Genomic DNA, 19,740 nt, shown 5'->3' on the forward strand with positions numbered 1-19,740 from the left:
CTTCCAGAGGTCCTGAGTTCAAATCCCACAACCACATGGTGGCTCACAACCATCTATAATGGGATCTGGTACCCTCTTCTGGTGTGTCTGAAGACAGCTACAGTGTACTTATATAATAAATAAATAAATAAATAAATAAATAAATAAATAAATAAATAAATCTTTAAAGCCAAGGAGGCAAAAAACGAAAGCCCTGAAGGAAGGAGGGTGTGCCGTTATCACACCGTCGGGCTGCAATCCTAGATTCCAACACTTAATGAGAACTGATCATTCATGGTCCGTCACCTGGGTGTGACTGCACACTCGTGATCCCAGTACTTGGGAGGCCAGGTCGGGATGGCAGGATTTCAAAATCATTCTCTGGTGTGGTAAGTTCCAGGCCAACCTGGGCCTCACAAGACTGTTTCAAAACAAAAACAAACAGAAAACTCATCCAAAGCAGGGTGGGGGCGTGGGGAATCAACCAAAAAAAGGCGTCTCTGAAAACCACTTAGTGGTCGATCTTCAAGACTCAGACTTTAAAACCCGTGCCGTATAGGCAGGCAGGCCCCTTATAGGTCGGACTAAGAGCGAGAACATGCGGAGCAGCACAGACTAAAACACGAGCCAGAACTGAGCAAAGGAGACACATTAGTAAGGAGCTAGAAATTCAAAAATAAACTCCGGAGCAGAAAAACACAATAAATAAAAATTTTATTTAAAAAAATAAATCACGGGGTTGGGGATTTAGCTCAGTGGTAGAGCGCTTGCCTAGCAAGCGCAAGGCCCTGGGTTTGGTCCCCAGCTCCGAAAAATAGAAAAGAAAAAAAAAATAGATAAATCACAAGAGGAATCAAATACATGTTTGGGCAAGCAGAAGAAAGCATTGGAGAACTTGAAGGGAGGACAAGGAAAATTGTTGAGACCTGAGCTTAGAAAGGGAAGGTTGAAGAAACCCCTAATGAGGGTTGGAAATAAAATCTGGAGCCAAAGGACTCAACCATGACCACATGAAGAGCACAAAGACACAGCTGAGGTAAGTCGGCAGGGCAGCCGTTCGTCTGCAAAAGGCCGTGTGCTTGGTTAGTGCAGCACGCGCACGGAGCCAGAAAGGCACGGTTTCTAGCCTAAGGTGAAAAAGCTGTGTCTTATGTAGGTTTCGTTTTTTTGTTTGTTTGTTTGTTTGTTTGTTTTTGGGTTTTTTTCCAGTTGACTAGTTTTTTTGTTTGTTTGTTTGTTTGTTTTAAAAAACAAAAAACCCGAGAAAAGGAGACGAAGGAGATAAAGGAAGGGATTGGCTGCTCCCAGTCACTCCTGGCCAACAAACTTCAGTAATGGGTGGGGACACAGCAAAGCCATCGTAGACAATAAGGCTGACAGGGTGGGAGAGGCAAAAATAGAATATGACATCACATTCCTGGGGTCCTTCTTTTAATTTAAAAGATTTAGATTCCTCGTAAGTATGTCCCCCAGCTATTCCCTCTTTATCACACCAGCAAACTCTTCTTCCAACTTTACCATTAATTTTGGAATAAAATCATTTTGGTCTCTTTAAGAGTAGGTCATTTTGGGGTTGGGAATTTAGTGCAGTGGTAGAGCGCTTGCCTAGCAAGCACAAGGCCCTGCGTTCAGTCCCCAGCTCCGAAAAAAAAGAGAAGAAAAAAAAAAGAGTAGGTCATTTTGATAAAGAACAGAAAAGAGAAGGTTCAGTCAAGACTGTTTCTGTGGGGTTGGCGATTTAGCTCAGTGGTAGAGCGCTTGCCTAGCAAGTGCAAGGCCCTGGGTTCAGTCCCCAGCTCCAGAAAAAAGAAAAAAAAAGACTGTTTCTGTAAGGCTCTGGGCTGAGTCCAGAACATGGGTGATTATGTCCCATCCTGTAGAATCCTGATTCCAACTGTTATGGGCAAGGATATTAAAATGACGTCACTTTCCCCTTCTGGTACCTGGACCGTCGTGCCATGAGATTGATCGTAAAGGGGTCTTCTATTCCTGAATTTTCTGCTAGTTCGTTGGGGAGGTCATTGGACCTGGGAGAGCTTCCATAATGGCCCCATCATGGATAAAGGCACAACGTTGCCCTCCCAACATTACACACATTCCACATTTCTCAGTCTCACATTAACCCACTCTCCCAAGCCATTTTTTGCCCACGGGGCTAGGTTGCTCAGAAATCCCTCAGGATTCCTTTCACAGCATCCCAAGCATAGTTAAGAAACCTTTTTGTGACAAATATAGATAATTCAGTATACATTTCTTAAAATAGTAACCACTCAAACAAGGTCTGTTCAAAACCAGCCGCTATTTGGTTTCCGACTTTGAGTTCATTCAGGACCTTCTGGGGTGCTCTTACAGCATCTCTGTGTATAGATGGTGATCCAGTGAGCCTCCTGGAGTCAGTCGCTCTCCTGAGTTGGGTTGGAAAGTCTACATGCCTAATGAAAAGGATCGTTCACTGGATTAAAGCACAAACCATGCTCCAATCTACAGGCAAGACTTCAGAGAAGGGCCCTCCACAACACCTCCAGATGTCTGCTCCTGTGACCACCAGGGTTAGCTGTTAGCCGTCACACCAGACGACTGTCCTTCTCTGCACTCAGTTACAATGTCCACTGGGTGAGTTGCTCTCCCCGCCTAGGGAGAGGCTGAGAAGGAGTTAGGCCTGGGAGAGGATGATTCTGTCAGGCAGAACGGTATGGCCAAGCCCGAGGCGTCTTGGTCTTGGAAGACAGACCATGCGGTACATGCCGTTCCAGTAGTCCCATTCCAGTGGAAAGAGAACTATTCGAGTCTTGGGTCTTCATGCTCACGTGCATAAGAGTAGCTTTGTTGACTGAGTGGAGGAACTGTGTTACCCTTTCAGCCACATATCTGTCTCCATACCCTGTCTCCTCGGGTCTATTCCAGGTCTTTAATTATAGTAATTGTCACCTAGGTGGGGTCGTTCCTAAAAGGCTTGGAAACATTTACTGGTAAGGGGAGGAGGGAGGAACCAGAAGTGGAAGAGGAGAATCTGGGGACAAGATAAGATCATTGATCATCTCCCTGTTCACCAAGTCCTGGCCTTTGCTATCAACAAGACTCCGCTTTTCCAAACATGTGGACCACTCTAAAGGTGTATTTGAAGTCAGATAGATCGTTTCTTCCTTTCCTTTCAGGCGTTTTAGGGCTTGGATAAGAGTGAATGATTCACACTTGCGCTGACCATTATTGGGTAATTTCCATGATTCACAGACAACTGAGTCTCCATCCACCATAGGGCGGCCGTTGTAACTCCTTTCCTTGCTTACTCAGGAGGACCCAGCTAAGAAGAGCTGGGGTCCTTCCTGGAATAGAGCTTTTCCAAGATCAGGTTGGACTAGGGTCTGATGTGCCATCACGTCTCAGCAGTAACGTTCCAAGGGACTCGCTCCCCGCAGGGACTTCACAGGACTGAGGGAACTGTTGGCTGTGAAAGATCAGGCCATCTTTTCCACAAGGACAACATCAGATCTGAGAACTCGGCAGCAAGCTGCCATTTTTCTGCCCTCTGGTTGAATCTCACAGTGACCTGGTAGGGGACGGTAAATGTCAGGGAACCCCAAAAGTCAAATTTCTGTTTTCTTTGCTTCACAAGATGATGGCTGTCACTGACTGGGTACATTCAGGCCATCTTCTCATGACAGGGTCTAGGAGTTTAGACAGGAAAATTATAGGGTGCCTTTCCTCAGAGTCATGCTCACTTTGGCAACACAAATACTAAAACTTGGAACGATACAGAGAAGATTAGCATGGCCCCTGCATAAGGATGACACACAAATTTGTAAATCGTTCCATATTTTTTCCAAGGCCCTGTCAAATAGGACTGACTGCTCAGTCTGGCCCCAGTGGGAGTGGATGCGCCTAATCTTGTAGAGACTTGATGCACCAAGGAAGGGGGGAAGGAGCTCTCTCAGAGGCAAGGGGGATGGGGGATGGGGTGAAGAATTCTGGAAGGGGGAGACCAAGACGGGGGCAACGTTTGGGATGCAAATAAATATAATAATTAATTTTTAAAACCACTCCCTGTTGACACTCAAAAATAAGGAAAGGTTTTTCAAGGGGAGGTAGTGGTAGCATTGGGGTTGAAATGAGATCGCTAAAGATCCTGGGCACGCCTGATCACCTCTGAGTGCCGTAAGAGACAACTGGGTTTGCTTTCTAATATCGTAAGATAGAAATCCTTAGCTCCAAGGACATAAAAGTTTATCCAGCGGCTGGAGAGATATCTCGATGCTTAAGAGCATTTACCCTTCTTCCAGAGGACCCAGCATTCACACAGCAGCTTACAACCTTGTGTAACTCCAGCTCTGGTGATCCAATGCCCTCCTCTGGCCCTCAACACCCACACAGACACACCACACAAATACACATAATCTTCTAAAGAGACTATCCAGAGTCTACAATACCCAACCACTCCCAGAATTTTTCCAAGATCTCCATGTAGAAGGAAGAGGTGAATTCCTAATCCCTTCTACTCCCTCAGGCCTGACCCTCACCTTCCTTTCCTGATGAAGTGTTCCCAACAATAAGTTTCATTTTCAATGAATTAAACTTTTAAACTTAAACTTTGTTGATCCAGATAATTAGGGAGAGCAAAGGTAGTCCAAGTAAGATCTTTCTGGGAGGTCTCTAACAGATCACCTGCATATTGGATAAGGTGAACGGGAGTGGGGGACTCTATCTTTCCTAACAGAATTTGTCCAAATGGGTTGGGAGAAGTCAGTAAGTCCCTGGGGGAAGAACTGTCCATCTATGTTGCTTCTTTCCTGAGGATCTTGCACTCAAGGGCAAAGGCAGGTCGGTATAAAACCTAGGTTGGATCCAGAGACCTAGATAGCTGGTGGTGACCCATATGAGGTCAATGAACACACACAGAACTGAGGATTGGGTACCCATCAGTTGAGCATCTGATTCACTTCCAGCTTCTGTAATGGCCAAGGCAGTAATTGTCATTCCCACGAGCACCTCCTTCCTCTTCCTCTTCCTCCTCCTCCTCTTCTTTTCATCTTCTCCTCCCTCTTGCTCTTTCCTCCTCCTCCTCTTCCTCTTCCTCCTCCTCCTCTTCTTTTCATCTTCTCCTCCCTCTTGCTCTTTCCTCCTCCTCCCTCCTCCTCTTTCTCCTCCTCCTCCTCCTTCTCCTCTTCTTCCTCCTCCTCTTTTTCCTCCTCCTCCTCCTCCTCCTCTTCCTCTTTCCTTTTTTGGTTTATTGAGAAAAAGGTCTTTCTGTGTAGTCCTGGCTGGCCTCAAATTCACTGAAATCTACCTACCTCTACTCCCAAATGTTGCCATTAAAGGTATGTGCCACCACACTGGAGCCATGTGTCCATGGCTTTTTCTTACCTTGGTCTGTGCATAAAGTCACCTAGTACATGCTTGCTTGGGCCCTCCCCTACACCGCAGAGAGACTTTCTGTCTCTGGATCATTACTTACCTAGGGAGTACTGACTGCCTATACCATGGACCCAAAGTTATGGTTCTAGACTTCTTCCCAGACAGAATTAAAACCCTGGATGGAGCTCCAAATCGTTAGAAATAGAACCTGGGTGCCAGGGACCCCACTACAACATACAAAGAACATAAGTGTGCTGTTAGGTTTGGTCAACTTGACCCAAATTAGAGTCACCTGAGAAGAGGGACCCTGAGTGGAGGAAATGCCTCCATCAGATTAGCCTGCGTGCGTGTCTATGGACGGTCTTCTTGATTAATGGTTGATGCGTGAGGGCCCAGCCCACTGTTGTCAGGGCCACTCCTGGGCAAGGGGGTCTTTGCTTGTGCAAGAAAGCAAGCTGAGCAAGCCAGTTAGCAGCACCCCTCCATGCTTTCTGCTTCAAGCTCCTGTCTTTGATGGACGTAACCTGGAAGATGTAATATCCTCTTTCCTCCCCAGCTTGGTCAGTGTTTATGCAGCAACAGGAGGTGAACTGAAATGTGGGGATAAAGTGACAGTGAGCCCAGAAGGCAGCTCCTGCCTTTGCAATGGGATGGCTGCTTCTCTCAGGTAGCAAGCACACTGAGCAGATAAGTGATACATTTTCATCCTGACTGGAGGGTGTGATACATTTTCATCTCAATGTGAGGGATGAAAATGTATCTTTTCCTCTCTGGCTGGCAGCTGATCTCACAATCTTTCAAAGTTGACTAGCTTTTTTTTAATGGCTCAAAGGAGATGAGGGAGAAGTGGGGGATTGGTTTGGTTTCTCCTAGCCACTTAGTTCTGGGAATGCAGTAGTTGTGTAAGAAGAAAGATGCCATATTTGTGTATGTTTTTACAGGGCTGGGAAGGTTTCAAAATAGCATTACAAAGGTTACATTCCAGGAATCAATTTTAGGTTAAAAAAATGTAAATATTTCCTTCACAAGCCAAGCCCAGCCGTCATTCTTCAATAAGGTAGTTGAAGGAATCAAATTAGCAGTGACAAGCACGAGCAGACATGGAGATTCAGTCTGAGTAGTCAGATTGGAAAGAGGGACAAAGAGATGTACTGACCACCCCCTTCCTTGCCCCAGTTTGGTTTTGGTGTCCTGATGTGGGGTTTCGGCTGAAATAGAAGGCAAGAAGTATTCGAAGTTAGGAGGTTACAATCAGGATGTGCTCCCATCCACCACACTGCCTCATTCCAGTCTCTTCTTCAAGACCATCAGACAAGGCGCAAGTATTTCCTGCAGGCTGGTTCACTGGCTGCCTGGCTGCCCAGGCCTCGTCTGAGATTCCCTCTGAAATTCCAGTTTCTTGGAGTCCATTCTTTCAATGGCCTGATAGCCAGAGGGTGGGTCCAAGAATTTCTTCAGAATATCTTCCTTAGGGGTGGTTACAGAGCTTCTGGGCCACCATCAAAGAGGCCGGTGTAAGCATTACTAGGGTCTCAAAAGGAGCACAGAAAAAGGGACAGAAAAAATACGTGAGGGGCTGGAGAGGTAGGTCAGTGGTTAAGCACTGTTTTCTCTTCCCGGGTTCAATTCCCAGCACCCAGTTGGCAGCTCACACCTGTCTGTAACTCCAAAATCGAACACTCTCCCACATCTGTGTGTGAAGGCAAAACAATTCAGATAAAAAAAAATACATGTTTTACAAAAAGAAAAATACTTGAAAAATAAAACAATGACCTGAGAAATTCCAAATTTAATGAAAGACACCAATGTAAACATCCCAGAAGCAGGTCATCCCTCACACAAGAGGAACTCGAAGAAGCACGCCGAGGACAGATTATAATTAAACTGTTACAAGACGAAGACAATGGGCAACTTCGAAATTAACTGAAGGACGATTATTGGTTGAGGGCCAGGACGCCTCAGCATTAGAACCCAGAGTAGATGCTGCCAGGTCATACCCATCTACTGCTGTGTCTCCCCTCCCGTCATAGCTGATTCTGTGTGCAGGGCCCAGGCTTCTGGTGACACACCACATATGACAGACTCACAAGCCAAATGGGTCCATACCCCCCACTATCCCCATCCCCACCCCCATATCCTCAAGGTCCCTTGAAGTGCAGTCTGCTTTAATGTCCCTCTTGAAACTCAGACCTGAGAACTCACACTCATTAAGGAAATCAGCTTGATTTATAATATCCAGAAGCTGGAAAGAACCCAGATGTCCTTCAACAGAGGAATGGATACAGAAAATGTGGTACATCTACACAATGGAGTACTACTGAGCTATTAAAAACAATGACTTCGTGAAATTCATAGGCAAATGGATGGAACTAAGAAAATATCATCCTGAGTGAGGTAACCCAGTCACAAAAGAACACACATGATATGTACTCACTGATAAGTGGATATTTGCCCGAAAGCCCAGAATACCCAAGGTACAATTTACAGACCGCATGAAGCTCAAAAAGAAGGAAGACCAAAGTGTGGCTGCTTCAGTCCTTCTTAGACAGGGGAACAAAATACTCACAGGGGGAAATGCAGAGACAAAGAGTGGAGCGGAGACTGAAGGAAAGGCCATCCAGAGACTGCCACACATGAGGATTCATCCCACATGCAGTCACCAAACCCAGTCACTACTGGGAATGTCAAGAGGTGCCTGCTGACAGGAGCCTGATATAGCTGTCTCCTGAGATGTCTTGCCAGAGCCTGACAAATATAGAAGATGCTCTCAGCCAACCATTGGCCTGAGAACAGGATCCCCAATGTAGGAGTTAGAGAAAGGACTCAAGGAACTGAAGGGGTTTGCAACGATATCAACCAACTAGATCCTCCAGAATTCCCAGGGACTAAACCTCCAACCAAAGAGTTCATGTGGAGGGACCCAGGACTCCAGCCGCATATGTAGCAGAGGATGGCCTTGTCAAGCATGGAAGGGAGGAGAAGCCCTTGGTCCTGTGAAAGCTCGATGCCCCAGTGTAGTGGAATGCCAGGGCAGGGAGGTGGGAGGGAGTGGGTGGGTGGATGGGAGAGCACCCTCATAGAAGCAGGGGGAAGGAGGATAAGGTAGGGGGCTTCCAAAGGAGAGAAAAGGGGCTAACATTTGAAGTGTAAAGAAAATATCCAATAAAAGAAGAAAAAATTCACGTAAAAAAAAAATCAGCAATTTCTCATGCAAACTGGAGGCCAGAAGTCTGAAAGTACTGTGGGTGTGTGTACATGGTGCAGTTGCCATCCTGGATAAAGTAGGCTTGTTAAATAGAACTGGTGTATAACCTGGACACCACAAATCTTAGTGCACATGCAAAGGAATTTAGAGTCTCGAGGGATGTGGACAGCAGAATACCGTACAGGATTACTCATGATCACGGATGCACGGAGGCTGCCCAAGTGTCAGCGGGTCAGTAAGCCAAGTGCTGACTCTTTATAATGAGGACTGTTTAGCCTTAAAATGGATGAAAGTCTGACACATCCACGACATGGATAAACTCTAAGATCATTATGTTAAGTGAAAGCACGTCAGAGAAAGACAAATGCTGTATGAATATATATATTCATCTTCTTTCTGATATAACATTTTCTGTGCAAAATAAAAGCACATTAACAACACCCAAAAAAGTCAACATCAAGAACTCTATGTACATGGGCTGGAGAGATGGCTCAGCGGTTAAGAGCACTGACTGCTCTTCCAGAGGTCCTGAGTTCAATTCCCAGCAACCACATGGTGGCTCACAGCCATCTGTAATGGGATCTGATGCCCTCTTCTGGTGTGTCTGAAGACAGTGGCAGTGTGCTCATAATAAATAAAAAAAAAAAAGTGGGCCTTGGGGCTGGTAAGATGGCTCAGTGGGTAAAGACATTGGCTGCCAAGCTTGATGAACTAATTTTGATCCCTAGGTCCCACACACACTTTTTTTTTTTTTTTTTTTTAAAGATTTATTTATTTATTATATAAGTACACTGTAGCTGTTTTCAGACACACCAGAAGAGGGCATCAGATCCCATTACAGATGGTTGTGAGCCACCATGTGGTTGCTGGGAATTGAACTCAGGACCTCTGGAAGAGCAGTCAGTGCTCTTAACCTCTGAGCCATCTCTCCAGCCCAGTCCCACACACTCTTGAAAGGAGTAAAAGCAAGTCTGAAAAGGCACACACACGCACGCATGCACACAAATAAATAAGTAAATAAAATAATAACACTAAGAAAATAGATAGATAGATAGATAGATAGATAGATAGATAGATAGATAGATAGATAGATAGATGGGAGGCTTTAGAATTAGGCTTGACTAAGGATGACCTGGTCTTAAATTTGAGGTCCACAGGTATCTTTGGGAAGTCATGCAACTTTCAAGTCTCAGTTTACCCGTCTGTGGACCACAAGTAAGTTAGCTTTGGGATCCCTGGTGTTGATTTAAAGGAAAATGTACACAGCAGCTGACATCTGGGAGCCAAAACCGTTGTGACACGGAGCTGCTCCAGCAGGGCAGTGAGTGCCCTTCCTAATTCTGATTAGTGATGAATCGACTGTGTCAGCATAGGATAAGCTTGCAGAGTGGAGAGAGTCTTGCCCCGAGGGTCACTCTATCTATCTGTCTATCTGTCTGTCTGTCTGTCTGTCTATCTATCTATCTATCTATCTATCTATTTATTTATTATTTATTTATATTAGACAATATCAACAGGATGGGAATTTGTAATGGATTTTACAAAAGAAACAATGCCTTTTTAAAATTAAATGTGGAAAATACTCGAATTTCACTCAAGTTTACCCTAGTGTTACAAACTGAGTGAGCGGACAGCTTCTCCAAAAGGTTATTACAAAGGTGTACAAAGTTGGTTTTGTTTTTCTTGTTGTTGTTGTTTGTTTTTAAAAGCCCAGAAATGGGATAATTGAAAGATACAGATACCTTTTTTACATTCAGTGTGCGCATGTGCATGCGCGTGTGCGTGTGCGCGTGCGTGTTCCTACATGTAGGTGTGGCTGTATGTGTGTCACAGCAGACATGGAGAAATCAGAGGATGACCTTGGGTACCAGTCTTCACTTTCTAACTTTGGAGACAAGGTCCCTTTTTCATCTCTGTGGGCGACAGGCTTAACTGGCCTATGAGCTTCTGGGGATTCCTTTGCCTCCGCCCACCCGCATCTCCCATAGGTCCACCGTCCTTTCCATCTCAGTGGTGAAGTGTCTGAAGCAATGTGTGCTTCCTCGACATGATTAACGAAAGCGAGAATTCTCCTTACTAAGCCTTACGCTGCTGGGTGGTGGTGTTGCACACTTCTGAACCCAGCACTTAGGAGGAGGAGCAGAGGGATCTCTGTGAGTTCGAAGCCAGCCTGGTCTACAGCGTGAGTTCCAGTGCAGCCAGGGCTCCACGCAGAAACCCTGTCTGGTAAAACCAATGAACCAACCAACCAACAAAAATGGAAGATGTGACTCTCGAACTTAAATTAGTCCCAAAGTAATTTGCTATTAAAAGGGGGGTGGGGTGGGATGGGAAGGAGAAACGAAAGGGAAATCGGGGAAATCTATGAAGCATGACCACTCTGTGTGGAGGATGATAGCTGTACTTTAGTTCCAAATGAGTGAATTACGTAAATACGTAACAAGCAGAAGTAAAGATAAACTGCAGCAAATGCACAGTAAAACATCGTCAAGTCGGCGCTTACGTCATCCAGCAGAAATGCTGTGGAAGCCCTGCTTGGACTGTTTTCCTGGAGTTCCTAACAAGGGGTTTCCAGAAAAGACCAGTGTTCTCTTCATAGGTGGCTGTTCACCATTAGCTGTTTGCTTTCTCCTTTCTCCCTGTCATAATCATGGGGACGGAGTGCCCCAGGACAAGGCCTCAGAAACGTAAGATAAACAAGAGTCTGAGACCTGGCCTTGGAGTGAGCTCTCCACAAGCGTAAACAGGAAGTGATATTTATCAGCGTTCTTTATATTACAACTAAAGAAAAATGAAACCCTGTGTGCACGCAAAGCTCTTAAAACGTGCATAGCGACGTTATTTATAAAGGCCACGGTGGAGAAACAAGCCAAATGCCTCCTGAATGGTGGACAAAGGAAACAGTGTGTATAGTGGAACAGATTTAAGAGCAAACGAACTAAATACAGACACACGGTCACAGGGAGGAATCTTGAGTACACTCTGCTAAGTGAAATAAGTTCTCCGTGGAATGGGGACGATCTGTACTTATTAATGGCTGTACAATGCTGTGCCTACACCAAAGCCCGCTGAGCTGAACTCTTGAACCAAACGGCATAAACTATATGTCACAACGCAGCGGTGAACATGGCTATTGGCAGAAGGGACTCACTGGACTCAAATGACAAGATTCCTGAATTTTTTGAGAGTTAAGCTGATAAATGACCCACTGGCCTAGAAACAGAGCACTGTTCAGAACTGGAAACGGCTCTTGCTTGACCCAGCCTACGCTGAGTAAGGGATCCTGCTAAGTAATCTTCCTAAGCCACAATAAAGGCATATTTGCTCTTCCCCTGTCTAATGAAGCCAAGAGAGTATCGGGAAAAACAGTCTTGCTGAGTGTTTACTCAAGGGCTGTGAAAATAAGTGGTCTGAGGAGGAGGAACAGAATGAGAACTTAAGAAACATACCCTGCCCCACGGTGACCAGCCTTCCCACAGTTGGCCCGGCGTGATCTTAGACATGGTGCCAAGTTTGACTTCTGAAGTAAGCGTTTAGAACATTCATGCTGCCCCTGGCTCCCATGTGTGTAGTCTATCAAGGGCTGGAAGCCTGTCCCTTGTTTCTCAGATGTGGAGAGGGGTCCAGGTCTTCTGGTATATCATGAGATTTTGTCCTAATTAGGTTTTCTATTGCTATAGCAAAACACCATAACTGAAAGGAAAGTTGAGGAGGAAAGGGTTTATTCAGCTTACACTTCCACATCGCTGTTCATCACCAAAGGAGGTCAGGACAGGAACTCACACAAGGCAGGAACCTGGAGGCCAGAGCTGATGCGGAGGCCATGGAGGGTGCTGCTTACTGGCTTGCTCCCCATGGCTTGCTCAGCTTGCTTTCTTATAGAACCCAGGACCACCAGCCCAGGGATGGCAGCACCCACAATGGGCTGGGCCCTCCCACCCTTGATCACTAATTGAAAACATGCCTTATAGCTGGATCTCATGGAGGCGTTTCCTCAACGGTGCACTACCATCTCGGAGACCTTTGATTCAGCGTGCTACCACCTGAGTTTGACCGCTAGCCCCAGGTCACTCTCCTCCATTTCAGCAGTACCTGTAGACACACTTGTGTCTTGTAATTTCTGAAAGCCAGGAGAGAGTGTAAAGTATTGAATGAATTGTTTATCACTCAGGTTTAATTTGTTCTTTCATATAATAAGTATTTATTAAGACTATAATAAGGGCTGCTACAGAGATATTTTTAAATACAAATTTATCCTTAACAGCTTATTTTTAAACACTATTTTTGATGGTTTTCCAAGTTCTTCCACAAACTGTATTATATGAATAGCAAAGGATATTTTATATTGGGATACAGTAAAAGAAAAGTGTGTGCTTAATTTAGTGTGCTGGGATTACCTCGTGAAGAATGATCCCAAGGGTTTCCTGTTTTGACCAGATGGCTCCGTAGTCTTGGCAAGGCCGGGAAGCATCTTACTCAAAGGGAAAGCACAGAGAAGACGGTGTTCAAGAGCTCTGGGTTGCTGTTGGGATTTCATGGGTCCAGGAGGAGGAACTGCTTGCTAAGAGTGGGAATGGTGGTTTTCTGTTTTGATTGACAGGCCTGGGTTATGTAAGTTTTTGTTCCCTGCACATCCCCATCCCCATGATGCATCTGATATTAATACCACACATGCCCAAACATGCACAGGCATAGGATGTTAAAGGAGATTCCCCATAAATGTTTACTCAGAAGACACCATTGCCTTTCTATAGATGAACCCCAAACCAGTTTAGACTGGATTAGCTCCCTGCCTCCAGCTTTCAGATTACGTTCTAGGACATGTTTGAAATCACTGAGTGTTTCCAGAAAGGAGCAGCCTGCTGTATTGTTTGGAGTAAAGGGTGCACGCAGCTCGATGCTGGTAGGAGTCTCAGGCTGACGAATGTATTGCTGGGAAAGGATGTGTGGAGTCTGGGTATGCTACACTTGCCCTGTGTTTGTCTGTCCCAAATCTATGTAAGACTTTATATGCATCTTTTTTTTTTTTTAAGAAGAGAAAATAAAGGCTGGTGAGATGGTTCAGTGGTAAGAGTCCTTGCTGCCAAGCCTGATTGACCTAAGATCAATCTCTGGGACCCAAATGGTGACATGAGAAAGTCAACTCCCACAAGTTGTCCTCTGATGCCCCCCTCCCCCACATGCCAGCTGTGCACGTATACACACACACACACACACACACACACACACACAGAGAGAGAGAGAGAGAGAGAGAGAGAGAGAGAGAGAGACAGAGAGACAGAGAGAAACAAATATTTTCTTTTTCAGATAGAAAATATGCTGAGCTAGAGAGATGGCTCAGTGGTTAAGAGCATTGACTGCTCTTCCAGGGATCCTGAGTTCAAATCCCAGCAGCCATGAGATATGAGATGGTGACTCACAACCATCTGTAATGAGATCCGATGCCCTCTCCTGGTGCATCTGAAGACAGCGACAGTGTACTTATATATTATAAATAAATAAATATATCTTTTTAAAAAAGGAATAAAACTTACTCGACTGTTTGAAAATTAGAGCTCTCCCTCAGAGCTGGGATCACAGCTGTGCACCACCATTTCCAGTTTAACCTCTCTCTTTGTGAGAGACCCGTTCTTACACACAGAATGAATGCGTCCACAGCTTTCTGCCCTGTTACTTTTCCTTCTCCTTCCCCCTGCTTGCCACTCACAAACCTTTCCTGTCTGAATTGGCCATCTTTCTTTCCTTCTGTCTTTCTGTCTTTCTGTCTTTCTTTCTCTTTCTTCCTTTGTTTCTTTGTTTCTTTCTTCCCCTTTCTTTCTTTCTCTTTCTTCCTTTGTTTCTTTCTTTGTTTCTTCCCCTTTCTTCCTTCCTTCCTTCCTTTCTCTCTTTCTTTCTTTCTTCCTTTCTTTCTTTCTTTCTGTCTGTCTGTCTGTCTGTCTGTCTGTCTGTCTTCTTTTTTTTTCTTTTTTCTCAAGCTGAAGATAGCTGTCATTCGACGGTCGCTGTCAGGGAGGCTGCAATAGAAAGAGGAAAGGAAGCTGCTGAGGAGATGGGAGGTTTCGGCTCCCATGCATTGCTGGTACAAACGTGCAGGGCTGCTGCTGCTGCTGCTGCTGTAGACAGAACCCAGCATTTTCTCAGCTCTGTGGAATGCTGTTGCCCAAACTCGGGGCTGCTCTCCGTGGACTTGTTGATGCTCTCTGATGTATACCTCGCCAGCACACGCATGGGCATCCTGCACTAATCGAATCAAGTTAATAATCAAGACTGACCATCACAGTCCACTGTAGATCAACTTGATATCCAAATACATCTTAAACCATGGCCTCCATCTCTGCCCCCCCCAAAAGGCTGACAAAGCAAATGAACCCCATCTCTCTCTAAGATTCCTCATCATTTTTGCAGTTTCCCAACACCGCAAAGAATCAAGGCTTCTGTGGGATTTGTAGGCCAAGCCTTTGTTTGCTTTTCTTACTTGGGACAGGGTCTCAGTATGTAGCCTAGGCTAACCTTGAGCTGCAACCTTCCTACCTCACCTTTCCCAAGTACTAGGATTGCAGGCACGTAGCACTGTGTGTGGCAAAGACAAATCTTACCCGTGAGCCTCTGTTACATTTAAAAGTCGAGCTACATGCTTCCAAGAGTAAAGATACAAAGTAGACCTTCCTGTTCCTAAGGGGAACAATGGGAGAACACCAATGGAGGGACAAAAGACTAAAGACCAGAGGGAAATATGTTAAATCTTGTGGCTCCATTTTTGGCATCCCGGACTTATTGTGGTGCAGGTATCTAAGGTCTGGCTGTTCCTGGTTGACATCTACATGGCCTGTTTGTGCGGACTGGCTTTGTTGACCAACAAGAGCTTTCTCTAGCAAACCTTCCATATTCTGGCATCCTTAGCTGCCTGCCTGTAGGAATCCTGGACTTGCCGCACACGGGATGGCCCAGCCTTTGCTTTGGAATCTTGGAGGTGTAGACTCCAGCGCTCTTGTATTCTGAATCTCTGCACAACCTTTGGATAACGTCAAGGTCTACCAATAATGCAGGCTTCTTGGACCGCAGTTGCCATGGCATCTGAGGGCTTGGATGGTTAAGCACGTAGAAACATCTCTCTTGGTGGCCCTGTATGCTGAGTACCTCAGAGTTATTGTCCCATGCTGGAGACCGAGACAAGTCACGTTCCAGAAATTCTTGACATGGTAAAACCTTTCTATCCTTAAGACTGGGACAGGTAGAGTCCCAGCAATTCCTGGGATGTTAAAACTCTTGGGGTCAAGTCCCAACCATTTTCCCGATGTGGACAAGACTTGCTTTCACAGTTTCTGTTATACTGGGAAACAGGACTTGGCGTCTTCTTTTTTTTTTTTTTTTTTGGAGCTGGGGACCGAACCCAGGGTCTTGCGCTCGCTAGGCAAGCGCTCTACCACTGAGCTAAATCCCCAACCCACACTGAGCTAAATCCCCAACCCACTTTTTTAAAATTTTTTTTTTCCGGAGCTGGGGACCGAACGCAGGGCTTTGCGCTTGCTAGGCAAGCGCTCAACCACTGAGCTAAATCCCCAAGCCCGACTTGGCGTCTTCTTAAGGGTTTTAAATGTTATAGAGGCAGCTTCTTCCTTGGCCTCAATTTTTCAAATGTCCCTTTTCTAGGCTAAATATGAGGTTTTTCTTTCTTGTATATTTCTGTTCTATTTTTTTCTTCCAAATCCTCACTGTAAGTTTGTGTAAAACCAGCCAACAATAGCCAGTCTTCTGCCTGAATACCAGAATGCCTCGAAAATTTCCCTTGCCGGATCAATAAGCCCTTTATTTGATTGATTGGTTGACTGATCAATTGTTCATTTAGCCAGTTTTTTTTTTCTAAAGATGGGGTCTTGCTAACTCACCGAGGCTTGCCATCAGCCTAGGAGCCTTTTGTTCCAACCTTCCAAGAGGTGGGATTACAGGTATGTGCCTCTGAGCTGACATTAGGCTGTCTCAGTTAAACTCATCCTCACAGTCACAGGACAGAGACGAATGGCAGATGAGCATTTGTTTTGTTCCCAGGTCCCAACATGCTCTACCTCTTATCCAGTTCCCACGAGAACCCTGCTCCCGGAATCACCGGTGATCTTTCCTGTCCGTGTTCCTGTAGGCCTCCATCTCCCGACCACCACAGAACCGCTCGCCAAGCTCTGCTTGAAGCCTGTTTTCTGCAAACTTATCTACATCTTTCTACCAACCCTGAGCACCATGGTCAGGTGGCTATAGGGACGGCCTTCCTTCTCTGTGCTAGCTTCTGCGATTGTCACTTTCCCGTTCCTTCGACAGAAATCTGAGGACAAAGTACGGAAAAGCAGGAAGAATTTGCCTTAACTTAGTTCCTGAGGCATGAGAGGAGCATTCCAGGTACTTACCTCATGGTGGCCAGGTAATGACAGGACAAGGTCATGTTAGTACCATAGGCTAGCCTTCCACTTATGATCCTCCTGCCTCAACCTACTAAAGGTTCTGAGATCACAGGGTGTGCCACCATGACAGGCGAAGCAGTCCCCTTATTACCTTTGTGTGTCAGAATTACATTTGTGAACCCTGGAAGAGCTCGTTTAGGATAAAATTTGTCCTATAAGCACACCAAGAACTAGACTATTGATGGTTGCATTGATCCGCCTTGGCGCTCAGCTAGCACAGACTCTCCTCTTCCTCCTCTTCACCACCCTCTCGAAGGCCTTGTATAATCACCAAGCCGCTTCGCTAATAAATCTAAGGAAGCTTCTCTTCTGACTGAGCCGTTTAGAGCTTTAGAAGGCTAGGGAGCCAGGTACGTGGTATCTCTGGGCTTGCCCTTCTCATGAACGTTTACTACAAAACCGAACTGTTGTTTATTTTCAGGGCTACCCAATACTCTACCGTGTGAGACTCCCAGTGACAGGCACTTCAGTTAGCATCCCAAACAACCCAAGCCGGGGACACTTAATACCTTAAAGGTGAATGGATTAACACTGTGAGATCTGAGTCTGGGCTTCTTAGCTCTGCCTCTCGTAAGGTTCACTCCATCATCGGTAAAAAGTGGGTCAAAATGCATTTTCTGGAGTTGGAAAGATGGCTCAGTGGTTAGAAACCCCTTCCAGGGGTCCAGGGTTTAATTACCAGCAGCCACGAAGCAGCACACAACTATAGCTCCAGTTCCAGAGGATCCTTCGGCCTCCTTGGGCACAGCACACATGGGGCACACAGGTGCGTGTATGATTAGAACACTCGTACACATAAAATGATTTTTTTTAAAGGCTTATTCTTGACTTTCCATCCCACAATCCCTCGCACCCTTCCTTTCCAACTTGGGCCCGGCAGAGTGGCTCCCGCAAAGGGCCGTTCTGCCATCAACGAGGTGGTGACCTGAGAATACACCATCAACATTCACAAGCGCATCCATAGAGTGGGCTTCAAGAAGCATGCTCCTCGGGCACTCAAAGAAATTCGGAAATTTGCCATGAAGGAGATGGGGACTCCAGATGTGCACATAGACACCAGGCTCAATAAAGCCGTCTGGGCCAAAGGAATAAGGAATGTTCCATAACGCATCCGAGTACGTTTGTCCAGAAAGCGTAACGAGGATAAGGATTCACCAAACAAGCTCTACACACTGGTAACTTACGTGCCTGTTACCACATTCAAAAATCTACAGACGGTCAATGTGGATGAGAACTAACTGTTGAATGTCAAATAAAGTTACAGAACTGCCAAAAAAAAAAAAAAAAAAAAGGCTCATTCTTAAGGGGAGTGGAATGAGGGCTCTCGGTGCAGCGGGTCTACATAGTGAGCACAGAACTGTGACAAAGCGCACCGGCTGAGGTGTGACCAGGCTAAGGGGATTGCTGGGTTTCGCACAGGTAAGGAACAGCTAAGGAGAACTTGAACCTGTGCCTCCATAGACAGAAGACAACACCATTCTCCGACTACCGACTACCGTAAGAGCTTTCTAGAGAGACAGGGCACGGAATGATTGCCGCCCCTAGACATGGTAACTCTCCTCCCTCAAATCCTGGAGTAAAATCGATGAGAGCTTATTGGAACCTGGTGTCTTTGGGGCAAACCTCTGTCTGTATGTACTTTTTTTTTTTTTCTACTCTTTTTTTTCGGAGCTGGGGACCGAACCCAGGGCCTTGAGCTTGCTAGGCAAGCGCTCTACCACTGAGCCAAATCCCCAACCCCCTGTGCGGGCTGCCGTACTGAGCACTTCCTTTTGGAGCAGCTTGTGAGAGAAGAATGTTTCCAAATGTATGCGGTCCTCACATTTCCAGCAGAGATTTTTCATTTCCAGCAGAGATTTTCATAGTCCACGTATTTCCTTCTTTGGATCTTTCTATTTGGGGAATCGGTTTAAAAATACAGTCCCTCCGTCTGGAGCAGAAGGGTTGTGACCGTGAGTTCCACTTCTCCCGAAACTCCAGTCACTCGGAAGGGAAATACAGAGCAAATGAAAGGAAAAGAGAAAGAAATGGGCTGTTTCGGGTTTGGACTATAACATGAATCCACCGTAGACCGCAATGGATCAGAGAAACCGCCATAACGCTTATAACTGAGCACAACGGAGCCACCATGTTTCCTCCTGAGGAAAACGAATGGTTGCTACTGGGGATGCACCCGTGAAACAGGCGCCTTTGGTATAGTTGGTTCCTCTCATTGCCTGTTGATCAGATACCTCACTTTAAAAACTTACGTCGGTTGGGGCTGGGGAGTTGCTCGGTGGTTAGGAATGCTTACTGCTCCTAGAGAGAAGCCAGGTATGGTTCCCAGCCCCCACATGTGGTGCAGACGCTCACACTCAGGTACACATATATACATTTAAAATGCATAGTTGAGTTGGGGATTTGGCTCAGTGGTAGAGCGCTTGCCTAGCAAGCGCAAGGCCCTGGGTTCGGTCCCCAGCTCTGAAAAAAAGAAAAAAGAAAAAAAAATGCATAGCTGAACACTTAAAAATCTGTTGGTGAAGGACAGCTAACAGCTGGAGAGAGAGAGAGAGAGAGAGAGAGAGAGAGAGAGAGAGAGAGAGAGCTGGTCTTCCCCAAGGATGATACTCCAAATTAGTTCTCCAAGTCCACATAGTCAGCCCTGACATCATTACATACTAAAAACACTAAGGGGACTAAGCAGGTTGCCTTTACATAGATCTGTCCATACATGTTACAATATCAACTAATGAGGGCATGAATCAGAGGGGATCAAGT

General features: G+C 45.7%; 1 non-coding gene and 1 pseudogene across 1 annotated transcript; both read left to right on the forward strand.

Moving 5' to 3' along the window:
* The first annotated feature begins 3,690 nt into the window (after window positions 1-3,690).
* On the forward strand, window positions 3,691-3,798 carry LOC116890338. Its single transcript, XR_004386560.1, has one exon. It is a non-coding gene; the product is annotated as a U6 spliceosomal RNA (small nuclear RNA).
* Window positions 3,799-17,783: 13,985 nt separating this feature from the next.
* LOC116890416 lies at window positions 17,784-18,221 on the forward strand (annotated as a pseudogene).
* The last annotated feature ends 1,519 nt before the right edge of the window (window positions 18,222-19,740 follow it).

Source organism: Rattus rattus, chromosome 1 (genome assembly GCF_011064425.1).
Source record: "Rattus rattus isolate New Zealand chromosome 1, Rrattus_CSIRO_v1, whole genome shotgun sequence".
NCBI classification, from domain to species: Eukaryota; Metazoa; Chordata; class Mammalia; order Rodentia; family Muridae; genus Rattus; species Rattus rattus.